Below are 14,886 nucleotides of genomic sequence, written 5' to 3'. Positions count from 1 at the left end.
GCAAAAGTGAGGCAGAGCCCTGGTTTCTGTCCAGCGACCTCCTCCCTGAGACTCAGTGAGAGGTGTGAATCTGCTACCACCCAGATCAGAGAGATGTGCTGTGAACAGGGTCCTGGGAGCAGGGAAGGGCTCGGGGACTGTGTCTGGGAGCAGCCTGGCTGTGAGGAATAAACGTCTTTTTGTTTGGAAGAATAGTTGGAAACACCGAACCTCACCGCCAAACTGAGGGCTTTGTTAGGCTGAACCAACACTTTGTAAGCAGACTCCTCCAAGCTGCTTAGCTGTGCACACAGTCACTCCATCAGCAGCTTGGGAAGGACTGTGACACTGCTCTCCCAGGAAAGCAGAGACTGATCACTGAAATTCTACTGGGATCTGCTTGAGAGCTGAAGTGTGAAATGCACTCCAGAGCCAGGTCTTCTTTGCCCTTCTTCCCTGCAAAGTGACTGGTCCTTAAGGAGGGGGATTTCATCAGTCTTGGTGTACTGCTGGTGTAACCAAATATCATAATGTCCTGGGACAGCAATGAGAAATAGGGGATAGTTACTAAATAGCAGCTTCAGAGGGGTCAGTCAGTGAGGTGCATTGGCTCTGTGCCTCTTCAGGACCACCTCGCTCTTTCCCAAGTTGTGCTCCCTCCGTTCTCCCTTACCTCATGCAGCAGCCTAGAGCAGGCAGCAGGGAAGGACTGGTGGCTCACTGGATTTGCTTGTGCAGGTGTAGAACAGGTGACAGGGGTGCACATCTAGTGCTCTTTAGAGGGTTACCAGTGAAAGGCCCCTTATTCAACAAAGACCTGGAGCAGTTTGTTGCTCCAGGCACATGAGGACCCTGCTTGTGTTCAGTGGGACCCAGGTTGAACAGAGAGTAGAGAATCTTGCTGGCTTGGGATCCTGGCCTGTGGACAGACATTCCATTGAGAGGGAGCAAAGTACAGCAGTTCCACGAATTACTGCCCACCAGATGTTTTACTCTGGAGGCAGGTGTGGGTGAAGAATACATTCATGGTGTTTTCCTGCATCTTGCATGAGGGCTAGTAAGTTGTTAACCACAGTGACATGATCACTTTTGATCATACCTCCATAACCTTTGAGGTTTGTTTTTTTTTGGCTTCACCACTTAGTCTGCGAAGTAGGAATGTCCTTGTTGGATTCCTGAGGTTTCTATGCCCCAATTTTCCCTGCTTTGCATTTTAGCCTTATACCTCTGAACCCCTTGCATCACTGATTAGACATTAAAAAAAAATTCCTGAAGTCAGTCCTGTCTAATTGGCCGTAATATTCCTTCTTCGAGCAACTTTCCTGGTGCTCTGCCTGTGCTGCATTTCCAGCTGATTCTCACTGTCAGAAAGAGAATTATTATAATCTTGCTGCTATCAGTAAAGATCAAGGACAGTTAAGACAATGATTACAGGTGATGAACATTCTACATTTTCAGACTAGTTAGGTAAGCTTATGGTGCCTCCCTCATTTTACAGGGAAGATTTAGACCAATAATTACACACCAGATGACAGTGCTCCAGTTTTACAGTCTGTTGAGCTGCTGAAGAAAGATGGTGGATGTTCAGGAGTGGAGCATTTTGTAAGGTTTTGATAACTGTACTGCAAATCTCATAGAAGAAAATGGATCCTGAGTGCCAAATAAAAAGAAAGATTACATAGGAAGATTATTCTGTGTAGGAATCCTTGAGTCTGAGATACTTACTGCAGTTCATGGAATCTAGCATGGAGATGTGTTATTTGTCTGCAATAGATTTCTTATTTACATTGAGAGATTGTACTGAATTTTCGACCCCACCTGCTCTGTACCAATTTTATTCCATTAGAGCGAAGTAGCCCCAGTGAGTGTGGTTTTGATTTCCAGCAGTGAATCCAGAGCTGAATTTGAGCTTTGCAGAATTTCAGTGCAGTTCCCTCCTGAGGCAGGTGATGAATAGGACTTTCCAAGCATAAGAGCAGTTGTTTCATTAAAAGGCACAATATTAAAGTTTCAGAAGATGTGGGAGACAACTCCTGCATCTCAAAAATTAGTAAATTTCTGGTGGAAATTTGCCCTTTTTAGCCTCATTCACAGACATTTGCTCAGAGAAAAATAACAGCATCCCCTGAAATGTTGTTTAGTGCTTAAAAGTCATCCCCTTACTCTGTGTGTGTTTGCAAATGTGACTAAAATTTATAAAAAGAAGGCATAGTTCTCTCTTCTTTGGAGCAAGAGGTGCAGCCTTGTACAGAAGAAGAATGTGGATGGTGGCCAGTTGGAGGGAGAACAATAAACCATGAAATTTGATCCTTGTAGCAGGCACAGCAACATGGGGAACAGAGCAGCAGCAGCAGACCCAGAGTGAGCGTTTTGCTTTTGTTTCACTGTGTATCAAAGCAAACACTCCACATTCCAAAAGCAGGGTTACTGCTGGTGCCTCGCAGCTCTACCATTTTCATAGTTAGTGATGTATCTTTTAAGTGTAATCAGTCTGTGTCCCAGATCCTGTCTTGCCTGGACGCTGCTGGATCTGATAGGGCTAATCTCCTCCATCTGAAGCACTATGTCTTTATTGTTGGCCATGGACGGGTATTGATTGAGGCGCTGACAGTTTGCATTGTGTGGTGTTGCAAAGCCTGGTGGGGCTAACGCTGCTCTCTGGCCGTGGGCACGTTTGCATTTTATTCCTGTAGGGCTGATACTGGTGAGTGAAATTATACTCAAAGGTCTGGACTCGTAAATCCAAATAGAAAGATGGTAGTAAATGCCAGAGTCAAAGGTAGTCTCTCCAGAGCTATCACACGCTGTTTTCGGGGGTAAAGCTTCACCACTTGACTTTATTGGCTGTTTCTGGGCGCACAAAAAGCTGCATTTGCCCAGGCAGGTTGACTAGTTGGGCATCTCCCTTATTTTCATGTCTAAATAGAGTTTGTACTTGCAGATTTCCTGTTCTGGAATGTCCAATACTCTGGGTCCAATTCTGCCTTCAGCAATGCTGATACAACACCTCGCTTCAGAAAAGCTGTTCTGTCAGTCCCTGCAGTGCAAGAGCAGACACAGGGCTCTGTGCAGGGGAAGAAGGGATCCCCTCCTCCCCGAAGGCAGGAAAACCAGCCGGTGATATTCACAGCTGAAGTCAGGCTGGAATACAATAAACCCTTTGGGTGGCTGTCTCTTTTCCAAGCCCAAGCTGATCTGAGTTAAAACTTGGGAGTCTCAGGGAGGAGAGCAGGATTGCCCACTGACTGCTCCGTGTGTGAAACGCTGAGAACCAAAACACAGCTGAAAAGGTTGTTTTGCTGGGGGGATGTAGGTGATAAACAGCCATTGTCTGGGAGGGACAGGTCTCTGAGCTCCACTTGCACCGTAGGAACCAAATGTGCTATTCTTAGAGCTCTCTGCATTCCTGCTGACATCCAGAGAGTTGCACACTGGATTGTCGGTGAAGGGTATATTTGTTTCATCTCCATTGCCAAAAATACTGATAGAGAAAAAATGACAAGGGAAGAGACAGAGAGAAAACTAATATTATTTGCAGTAAAAGTGGCTGTACTTTTACTGCATATGGACTGCATATGGGATAGTGAAGAACATGCTGAGGACTAAAATACCCTTTGAAAAGCAAAGTATTTCTTTGACTGTGGTAAAAGCAGCAATACATTATCTGAGTTGGAAGAATAAACTATAGGTTGCAGAGAAACACCAAAATTTCTGAGCTAGATTCAATATACTTTTTTTTTAAGTTAAAAAATCTTCTTTCAGAGTATAAGTTTTCTAAATATAGAAACAAAACTGAAGAGGAAATGTGCTGTTACAAAGAGCAAACTGACCCAGCGGTTAGATGTCAAAGGTTAAATAACTAAAATGGAATACAAAATACAGCTTTTATTAATATGAAGAAATGGTAATACCGTGGCCTTATTTCTGGGTCCCATATATTATGGGAAGTTATTTCTGCCTGTGAAAAGTCAGTGCACTGTGACTGTTTGGTGAGACTGTTCTGACTCAGCAGCACTTTATAAGCTCTGATGCAGGTTGATGAAGAGTTTGGGAAAGCAGAGAACACAACCTGCATCATCTGAGTACATACAGTCCTCCTGCAAGTACAGGGGAAAATGATGTTTTATTTGGGATTTCCAAGATGTCACAAGGCATCTTCCTAATGCATAAAACAATTACAGTATCATGCTTTATTAATAAAACCAAAAGTACTGACCAGATTTCATCTTCAGCTTCAATCCCCTACTCTTTTTCTTCAGGGTCAAACTTATTTTTAAAGCCACTTTGAATGAAGTTCTGCTGGTCTCTTCTCCTCTCTTCTACTTGGGAACCAAGTTTTTAAAATCTACCTTTTATTCTTTTACCAATGCTGTGAAGAGAAAACCAGATTTGATTTCAAAGGACAGTGGCAGCACAATACCAAAGCAAAGCCTTTGAGGGATGGAGGGCTTTTGAAGGCAAAGCAACAAGCCCTTCAACTAATTAAGTGCCTTTGAATAGGGGAATAAAGGAAGCTGCTGATGAATCTGGATTACAGAGAGCAATGAGGCTGAACCTGGAGTTTGACATCTCCACAGATGTTAAAGCATCTTCTTAAATGGTCATTTCTGAATTTATATTTATGCCAGTGAGTTGATATGTTTTTCAAACTTGGAGATTCTCTGTTCTCTTCTCAAGAGAGTCTGAGAGGAGCATGACTGAAGCTATCAACTGCCTTCTTCTCCCTTCCCTCCCCTGTGAATAAATAATGCCAGATAAGTTTTGGAAAGTAAGAAGTAAACTTGTGGAACAAAATGGGATGTTCGGCCTCAACACGTCAACAGTAATACAACATTTTCAGAAGTGCAGTAATCCAGATAAAAAAACCCTTAATTCACATCTGATATTCTGGGCCCATTGGTTTTTTTTTTTTAAATTGCATGTGTTGTCTTCTGGTGTTCCATTTTGGGTATTTCAAAGCATTCCCCTGTTGTAGTGGAGCCCTTATGGCCATGTCTTAACCTTCCCACTTCTTTGGCTTGTATTTTCAGATGTTTGCAGGCACTGATGTTTCCAACAGCTCTGCCTAATGCACTCATAATTCCTTCCAGTTTAGCTCTCTGTTGTGCTGATAGAGCTCTTGGACACCCCACAGCACATCATTAGGGGAAGCAATCTGCAGAGAAGAAGCTTGTAAATAGACCAAATCCTTCTAAACACCATGTGGGGAGCATCCTCCCCCACTCTTACCATCACCCACCTTTTGGATCTGAAATTAATGTGCACACTACACCTAAGCTGCAGCACTTTGCTCCATCCAGACAGGTCTTTTCCTTGGTTGTGACCTGTTTAATAAAATGGAAAATGTTCAGCCAAAAATTGAGCATTTAGGACACGGACAACTCTGTGGGAATCTCACACTGGACAAATTAAAATCCAGTTGGAAAGAAAAAAGAGGCTCAGGAGGTACTGTGAACACCAGTCAGGGGTGCTGGAGGGTTTAAGGAAGTCTTCTCTTCCTTACGTGCAGGACAATGAAGCAACGCCTGCAGGACTGAGGGAGGGTTGTCCAGCGTGGAGAAAGAGGAAGCAGTGCTCATGTGAACACGTATAGGGAAATGCGACTTACCCCAGAGAAATTTAGGGCAAGGTGCTGCATTTCAGCCTGACAGGCTGCTTGCAGTGTTCCAGGTGCTCAGGATGGGGACTGTGTCCAGGCTGTGTGTCCGGGCTGTGTCACAGGGCTGTGTGTCCAGGCTGTGTGTCCATGCTGTGTGTCCAGGCTGTGTGTCCATGCTGAGTGTCCAGGCTGTGTGTCCGGGCTGTGTCCAGGCTGTGTGTCCATGCTGTGTGTCTGGGCTGTGTGTCACAGGGCTGTGTGTCCAGGCTGTGTCACAGGGCTGTGTGTCCATGCTGTGTGTCCATGCTGTGTGTCCGGGCTGTGTGTCCAGTCTGTGTGTCCAGGCTGTGTCACAGGGCTGTGTGTCCAGGCTGTGCGTCCAGTCTGTGTGTCCAGTCTGTGTGGCTGGGCTGTGTCACAGGGCTGTGTGACAGGGCTGTGTGTCCAGTCTGTGTGTCTATGCTGTGTCACAGGGCTGTGTCCCTGCTCCAGGCCAGGCCCAGCCACAGAGCCGTGGGTGAGCAGAGGAGGGGGAGCCCTGGCACAGGGATTCTGTGTGAGCCCTGAAAACCCCTCGCTTCTGTGGTTTGCAGCTCTGAGCAACAGACAGTTGCTTCCTTCTGCTCTGCAGTGCAGGATGGGAGACAACCTCAGCTCCCAAAGGTTTAGGGAAGGTGGTACTTCATGATGAAAAATATCTGGTTCACCAGTTGTACCCATACTCCTCTGACCCTGCCAGCCCACGTGGACAGTTCCTCTCAGGTTTTCCAGACAGGTTGGTAGCAGTTCACAAGTGTTCTGGGCTAAACATCAGCTGAAGCAGTCCCCATCTGCAGATTTTCTTGCCTTTTTTCTCCTCTCAGATTTTACTTTCTTTATTATCACAGATTAGAAAAAAAAAAAAACATATGCAGAAATCTTTAATTAAAAGCAGTTGACCAAAAGGTTTTGAACATACATATTTTCTCAACTGTGCTCTTAGATACAACGAAGTTTTAAATATCCTGGGAATCTAGGGAAGGACTTGACAAACTTTTCACTGCTTGGCTTCAGGATGAATGCCATAACTTCCTTCTGTGTGTCATTCTTAAAAATAACTACTTGTAGAGTGGTTAGTGATGGGTAAGGTACATCCTCACTCACAAGTCAGCACACCCATAATTCTTACATTGCAAAGGTGTGTTCATGGCCCAGCGTGCTGAGGAATAGCAATGAGGAAATGGTTTCCATGACCCTGTTGTACACCCAGCTCATTTCAACTGTACTGTGAATCCCCATTAATATCAGAATATCTTCATTCCATTTTCCCTGTGTTTTTGGAAGGTAAGGTTGCATGATGTCTGTATTTTCTGTCTCTTTCTTAGTCAATGACAGTTTGGGGAGCTTGTGTTGAGCTAAAAGCAGCCTGGCTTTTGGAGAATGTGCTCACTTCCCTAAAACCATGCCCTACTTATTTCCTCAAATTTCATGCCTAAATTAATAAATAATTTTAATACTTTCCACACTGGTACTGTTAGAGCATGGTATCTACCCTTGATTTTTGAGGTGCTTTCTACCTGGTAGTGTCTTGTCTTAGTTTAAAATCATATCAGTACTTCACAAGGCAAAAATACGTGCAGAAGCAGAGTCCAGTTTAACCAAGAGAATGAAGGCAAGCAAGCGTGTAGGAGAGTCCCTGGATGCAGTTAATGCTGTGCCTGGCTCCGGCAGGGCGGGCTGACAGAGCAGCCCCTTTGCCTTCCTATTCTGCTCCTCTGTCCTTCCTGCCCGGCTGCAGTGAGCGCTGCACACCAGCTCAAAGTACAAACATGTTTTGATTCAGATGTGATACCTAGAAATAACTTTCCTGGTAAAATGAACTCGGTGGGGGTTTTTTAATTTTTTTTTTTCCCTTTGGGCATTTTGGAGAAATTTCAGTGTGTGGGTGGGGGGAAACAAAGCCGTGTCTGTAAACAGGAACTGATATTGTCTGTGGGACTGAATGGGGAGAGAAACTGAACTGGCCTCGGTGATTCTCTCATACATCTGTGAGTCTGGAAACACTGGGATGATTCACAGTTTGCTGATTAATACAGGAGCAGGCAAAATGGTGTGAATTAACGGCCATTACAGAGCTGCACTGGATGGCAAATATCCCCCCAGAACAAATGGTGTTTCATGAAGATTGCTTAGAGGAAGAGGTAATGGGTCTTAAATACGAATTAGAAGCAGTCCCATCAAAGCTGTTAACATTAAGGTTTGAAAGCCAAACATTATTATGAGCTGTTTTCAAAAACTGTACATTTAGGAAGCCTATCAGTCTGCCCTGTTAGCTCTGTAATATTTCTGTCTCGAGCACTTTGGATATTTCAAGCAGCCAGCACTAATAATTGATAAAAATTCACAATCAGAATGCAGCAGCTCTTCTTAGGGCTTTGAAGGCTAATCACTCTATTACATGTTTTAAAGTTAAATTTTTTATAGCACATATAAAGGCAAATATCATCATTATCAGTACTACCATTAATAAGAAGTAATCCTGTATTACAGTTTAACCCTTGGAATATAGGAATGTTGAAGGATGAAGGTAGTAAATGCATTACTTCAGTATGAATAAAATTCTCTGTATAACCAGCAAGATAATTTAACATTTGTCATTGAATTAATGAAAACGCAATTCCTTGGATCAGTGTCAGGCAGATACAGATGTGAAAGCAGGTTATGCACAAGCTGTGCTGAGCTATTTTTCCCCACTACAGAATTGATGAGAGACCCACAAGGAGGGTAAGCCCCTTTAATGTAGCCAAAATAGTGTGATATCCTGGCCTAAGACATTACATTTACAGCTTGATCTTGTAAAGATTCAAACACACACGCCTAAATTTACGCAGTGGGAGGTCATTCCAGGATGACTGCGGGATTATTTCTGAGAGCAGAGTGAATCATGTATGTATCCAGGCTTTGTATGCTCAAGAAAGACCAAAGGTGGAGCAGAAGGATGCAGCAAGGGGCCCAGCAGTCGTTGGCAATGCTCTATTAGTGCTGCAGCAAAAAAAGAGCAGGAGTTGGAAGCTTTGATGCACTTGTTCCTGCCTCAGCTCAAGTTTACATTTGAATTATTTTTGGCTTTTCTGGTGGTGTTGTTGTTGGTACTGGGGTTTTTTTCCCTCTAGGGGTTAGTACCAGCATTTTACAAACTTGCCAAGCTTCAAATAAATTAATGTTTTAATTAGTCCAGGGGTTATTTGAAGTCCTCTTGTATTTGTGTTTTGAAGTCATCAATTGCAGAAGGAAAATTTGCCCCTTGCAGGAAGAGAAGCTGTCCTGTCCTTTCAGGCACAGCAATAAAAAAAGCAAATGGGGAAAAAGAATCTTAACAAAACACTTTTCCCCTCTCTTTTGTGATTAGCACACTTCTAATCTTAATGCGTTTCTTCCCTTTCCAGCAAGATGAGGACATACCACCCTGGAATATCAGTAGTATGTATCCCTGTCATAAACAAATCAATTTCTCTTAGTGCTTAATTACTTGAAAGCTTGATTTACTTGAAAGCTTCTCTTTGCATAATAAATATGTTTAATATTTCCTTTACTCTGTGGCATTAAGAATAAACAGTTAGAGCACTGGGTTGAAGGGTAGTTTACAGGACACTCGTGCTCAGGCAGTCTGTTTTCTCTCTCGGTTGCTCTGCAGGCTGTGTTTAAGCAATGAATGAGCAATCATATCAGCATTATTTTTTTGTTTCGTACAACCCTCTTGTTCTCCTCCTTTGCCGCTCAGTCAGCACACTTTCTGCAGTGGCATTTTCGTTTTCTACATGGACTCGTGTTCAGCAGCATGGCTGCATGATGAGTATGAGACACTTTTTTCTCCTTTCCCCCCTCCCCAGAGATGCCCTGTGACTTCCTCTATTAGTCCATTAATCGCCGCAGCTCAAAATTCAGTCTGATCAAAGGAGCAGAACGAGGTTGAAAAGTGCAGATTCTAGCAATTGACTTGGCTGTTTAGATTCCCTGCTGAGCTCATTTAGAGCTGGAATTAGGCTATTCCTGCTGTATTTTTCGTCCTTGGCTCGGCGCTAGCGCAGTGCCAAAGGCTGCCTTGCCCAGCCCTGCCAGGGCAGCGTCCATCCATCCATCCATCCATCCATCCATCCATCCATCCATCCGTCCATCCCCGGGCCAGCGCAGCGCCCAGCGACCTCGGCTTGCCTTGATAAGAAGGTCGGTGCTCACATTGCTTTGGCTACCTGACTGCAGGAAAAGTGGAGAACCAGTTCACTGAAGGAGTAAATCTTGATGGTTCTGGTTTTAGTTCAAGCATCAATTTTCCATCACTTGACATCTTTGCTAAGGTTGTGGCGCGTGATACGAGTGGGAAAGCAAGAATTAAAACAAAAGTAAACGGGAAATTTGTAAACAACGTGGAGTTTCTTGTAAAAGTTTTCTTTACACAGTAATGAGTCACTTCAGGAATATAGTTGGTGTTAATGCCTATTTATACATGCAGTTAGAAACTGGTGCTGTTTTCTCTCATTAATAGTCTTGTTTTTCTTGTTTGCTTAAGGCAGAAATGCAGACTGCCCATACCTGTGGTGTTTGCTGCAGATTAACATCTGCTTTTGCAATTCTTGCACATCTCAAATTCCTGCTGATGTAACTGGGAGTACAAGCTCTCCAGGAATAGTGTCAGACTCTTGATGTCATTATTTGTGATTCTACAGTTACCCAAAGTGTGCTAATATCTCTCAAATAGAGGTAGAGTCATTTGACGTGTAAGTTCTTATCTCATTAAGGTGAATTATTGTTACTGAAATGTGAATGGCATTCTATTATCAGAGAATATTATGTATATAATGGTTTAAGAGCACCTAAGGTCAGCAAGAACAGAGAAATGCTGATAACATCACCACTGTGTGATGGTCCTGAAATGTGAGTAAATCTTTAACTGAAAAAGGTAGACATATCAATGTTTTCCCATAGTTTAGGACTTGGACTAAAATCCCCAACATTTATTTATGTTGCATTTTACTTTTTTTTTTAAGAAATTAAAAATTACTACTTAATAAGAAATATTCAATTTTAAAAAAATTTTGGCATTGAGGGGGAATATGTACCAGTCTATTTTGTGCCCAGTCCAGAGTCTGAGCTTTTTCCTGGATAACTGGCATATATCCATATGTCTATGTATTATATTTTTAAAAAGAACTGTCGCCTTCATGAGGGACCTTATGTGTTTTAAGGTTAGTAAGGAACTCCCATTTTCAATGTGTTGCTCCATTCTAGGTTGACACAATATATAAAGTTACTGTGCTTTAGCTTATGAAGAGCTAAATAATAATCCTCAAATTTCATCCTTTATAAAGCATTTATCAGAATGGTGGGCTAAAATCTTGCTTTCTCTATGATTTCTTATTCTTTTCTACTTATGACAATAGTATTGAGAAATTTCATAAGATTAAATGCTGTCTAGCTGCATTTAAAATACACATTTTGCATATTTCTGTCTTGATCAAGCCAGGGGGAAGGTATGTACCTGCTGCCTAGATTACTGTCAAACATAACTGAAAGTTATTGAGTTGAATTGTACTCTGTTCTCCTAACAGACCCTATTTGCTCCTCTGACTGGGTACTAAAAGGCTTTTATTGCCCTGCCTCACTAACATTTTCCAAATAAAACATTTTTTTGCCAATTTCTGAAGAAATTGCAGAACAAGTACCACCTTAGACAGGCTGGAAGGAGTCCTGTGCTGTGGATTATAACCCAAAACAGTTGGCCAGAATAAGGAATTAAAGTAATCCCTGATATTAGGAACATGAAAATGAGATGACCTTCTGTACATGTGAGTTTCTAACCCAGCTGCATCGCAGGCTCCCCTCCACCACTGTTTCTCCACACCTTTACTGGGCAGAAAACAAAAGCCCAGCCGTTCAGCTGGGAAACTGGAGCATATGCTTGCAAATGTTACAGCTTTTAAATGCATTGTATTTTTAACAGTAGTTCGTGATTGGAATGACAGGAAGGAAATGAGCAGAAAACATCCTATTCTATCTCTGTATAAAATCTTGCTTGTGAAAGATACAGTTACCACAATAATGATGGGACGCCAATTGATTCATTGTGCTGGGAGACAAGTGCTGAGCCCGAGAGCCAGCAGGGTCATTTTCTTGCTCCAGCTCCACTTTGGTTGTTTGCTGAGGAAGGGCAGGAGAGGGTTATAAAGCTGCTGCCACTACATTCAATTCATGTTTTTCTCAGAAGAGAAGAGACACCACCAGCCAAGATCTCTTTCCTTTGGAAATTGTGGCTGGGAAGGGCCCCTTTGGCTCGTCAGACAAAGTGGGCAGTCAGACAGCCCCTTTCCTGAATCCCAGGCAGGCACCAGACGGCTGAAGGAAGAGAGGCACCAGGCTGAATTAGATTGCCTCCTGCTTTGGACAGTACGGCAGGGAGGCAGGCTTAATTGCTTTGCAGCTGTTCATTTTTTCCCCTTCTCCCTCCCCTGCCTCCTCTCCCTCCTCCCAGCTGACTCCAGAGGCAGCCCCTGCTCCAGCCCTGGAAACCTCCCCAACTTGGGGGTAGAGTATCAGAGCTTTGTGGACTCATTTTTATCAGTCTTTATACTCTTTCCTCAAGCCCAGCAGCAATTGGGAGCAGAAAGTAAAGTATTAAGGGGAAAAAATGGTGTAACCTGGTGGTTTGTTGTTTTTTTCCTGGGTTAGTTGGTGCCCTGGTTTCTGAAAGCTGCTAGGACAGGGGCAGGGCAGCACCAGGCAGGTGGCTTGGGTAGCATGGTATCAGGAGAGGCAGCAGGGTGTCATCACCAGCAGGGCCTGGCATCCTGTCTGAGCAGACAAACCGGGAGAGCCTTCCAAGGAGCCCCCTGTGATGTGGCACTCCCTGCAGCAGGATTTACAAGACATTTGGGGTTTGCTCTCCAGAGCTGCTGCTCCCTTCACACAGCTCTCCCAGCCTCCTGCCAGGCGGTGTGACTGTCAGCTGGAGCTGGTTTGGTGACAGTAGAAGAGCCTCAACACCAAAATGGTCCTGCCATGACTGTTCAAGGCAAAACTCTTGAACCTTGGAGAACACGCAGAGCTCTCCAGCCCTCAAAAACTGCTCAGGCCAGACTTGCAGATTTGCATGTATCTCATAATCCCAAACTGTCTGAACCTCATGTTTGTTAAGGAAACAAAGTTTGTTTCCTTAATTGCTCTCACTCCCAGATTTAAAAATTTAAAAGGTGTTTCCATGCTGGAGCAATGAGGCTGTGCTCACCTGCTCTGCAGAGAGGGGCTCTGCTCTCACTACTCAGCCAGCCTTCCCAGCTCTGTTCACCTCCAGCAGCAATGTCAAGCTAACCCAATTTTTCAGCTGGTATTGAGTGCCACAGGCAAGTTTCAGAGATGTCTCTTTAATTCCTGAACTTGTAGAATTTTGTGAATATTTTCCCTCCAGTTCTACTGACTCATGCAGTCCAGGGAGTGGAGGCAGTGAGAGAACATGAAGACTGTAACCCAGGCCTAATTTACTTATCTGGTAAAGCCAGTTGTCAGTAAGCCTTTCACCTCTCTGTCTACAAAGATAGTACCTCCTGTGAGGCTGTTTGGCCTCCCAGGTGTAAATATGGCATCAGTAGTACATGACTGTCCTAGGCCAAGGCATCTCTTGTGCTGGGATACCCTGTCGGGGTGATAGCATTCCAGTGGGAAATGCTGCTGAGCCCACAGCCAGTGCAGGGCACGCAGCTCTTTGTTGTTGGGGGCACGGGCTGTCGTGGCACACTAATCTCTTTATTCTGGACCTGTTTGCTGCTTATTTTTTATGATATCCTTAACAGCCTAAACCAGAACTTGAGGTGGTCACCAGTGCAGGGTTTTGACACATTTCTTTTAAGGCACAGAACTGTAATGGGGATCATTGCTCAGTGCCACTGGGGAGACTGAGGTTGTCATTCCTGGAAAGGGAGCGTAGCTACGAGATGCTTCAGTGCTCAGAGAGATTTGTGTCTGTAAGAAATGGATTTAGAAATAAGTTACAGTAGTAAGTAGCAGTGACTTTTCTTTTTCCCCTAATCTGTTCAACATGCAGCTATGATAGCTGTGCCAGATAGATTTGAATTGAAACTGGCTCCACAAGGTACAAAGGCTCTCCAGCCTCATTGCTGAGACCGGAAATCCATTGTGGCTCCTGATTAGTGCTGGTGAAATCGGAAACCTTTCTTGGGGCAGATAATGATCTCGCAAATGAAAATATAACCTGTTAATCCTGAATTTTAACAGGATAGTTATGCAACTCCAGGCCAAATCCAGGATGTGTCTTATCTGTGTACCCCTTGGTCAGAAAAGCTTTGCTGATGGGGAAGGGTGGGTTTGGACCCCTGCAGTACCCTCTCCTCAGAGCTCCCCTGCTTAATGCCAGGCCTGTGGCCAGAGGCAGCAGAGGGGTGATGGGGTGAGACTGAGTAAAGAAATTTGGGTTCCTATGTTGGGACCACCTCTCTGAACTTCTTGGCTGAATATTGGGCCTCTGTTTAATGTTCCTCCCCATGACAGTCACCACTGCCAAAAGACAGGTGGTCTGGCTGGGGCTATCCATGCTTTTGCAGTCCCCATAATAATCCCTTTAATTATGGGTAACAATAGGTTCTGTTTTTTCCTATGTTAATAACAAGTTCCAGGGTATAAATAACTCTGCAATTAAAACACCTAACGATTTACCATTTGACACCTATGCAGTCTGCTGGAGGAGCCTTGGCTGTGCAAGGAAATTTTTTCTCCTGCCCTGAATATTTTATAATTGTTTTACAAAGAGCACATGGATGCTCCAGTCATTAAGAAATGCCAACCAAGGTACATTGTGGCACCAGGGAGCAGAGAACAAATAGCTAAGGCTGTGCTGCAGCTGGAGGGAGCACTCCTTTCAGACCTGCAGCCCTGGTTTGTTTGACTAGTTCTGTATATTGACCTTTGTTTTTTGAGAAAAACACAATCAAACAATATTGTTTTCTTATAGGACCCATTAACTCCTTCAGAGGCTTTGTGGTGCCTGTTGATGAGGGCTGCAGACGCGTGGCCACGTACTGCAGCCTGGAACACCTCTGCTGTTTGCTTTCCTTGGGTGTCTGCAGAGACAACCTGCACGGCCCCTCCTTTGTGCTTTTGGAAGAGGCAGTCTGTATGTAAATACATGGAAATAGGCCTAGTCACAATTGCCAAGGAGACTGGGGTGATGGGGAGAGGGAAATTCACCTCTGCTTTCCGAGGGGAGGCAGAGTCCCAAGTGTCATTTCCGAGCCCGCCTGTGATGTGTTTGATGTGGAGCCTGC

The 14,886-nt window shown here is 44.1% G+C and overlaps 1 protein-coding gene across 1 annotated transcript in view; it reads left to right on the top strand.

Moving 5' to 3' along the window:
• Positions 1-14,886, top strand: part of MAMLD1 (mastermind like domain containing 1) — an 83,613-nt gene that overhangs the window by 51,673 nt on the left and 17,054 nt on the right. The gene's annotated exons all lie outside the window — the stretch shown is intronic.

Source organism: Motacilla alba, chromosome 4A (assembly GCF_015832195.1).
Source record: "Motacilla alba alba isolate MOTALB_02 chromosome 4A, Motacilla_alba_V1.0_pri, whole genome shotgun sequence".
Classification (NCBI taxonomy): domain Eukaryota; kingdom Metazoa; phylum Chordata; class Aves; order Passeriformes; family Motacillidae; genus Motacilla; species Motacilla alba.
Note: the sequence above shows the minus strand (reverse complement) of the source record. Positions and strands in the feature narration are given on the sequence as shown.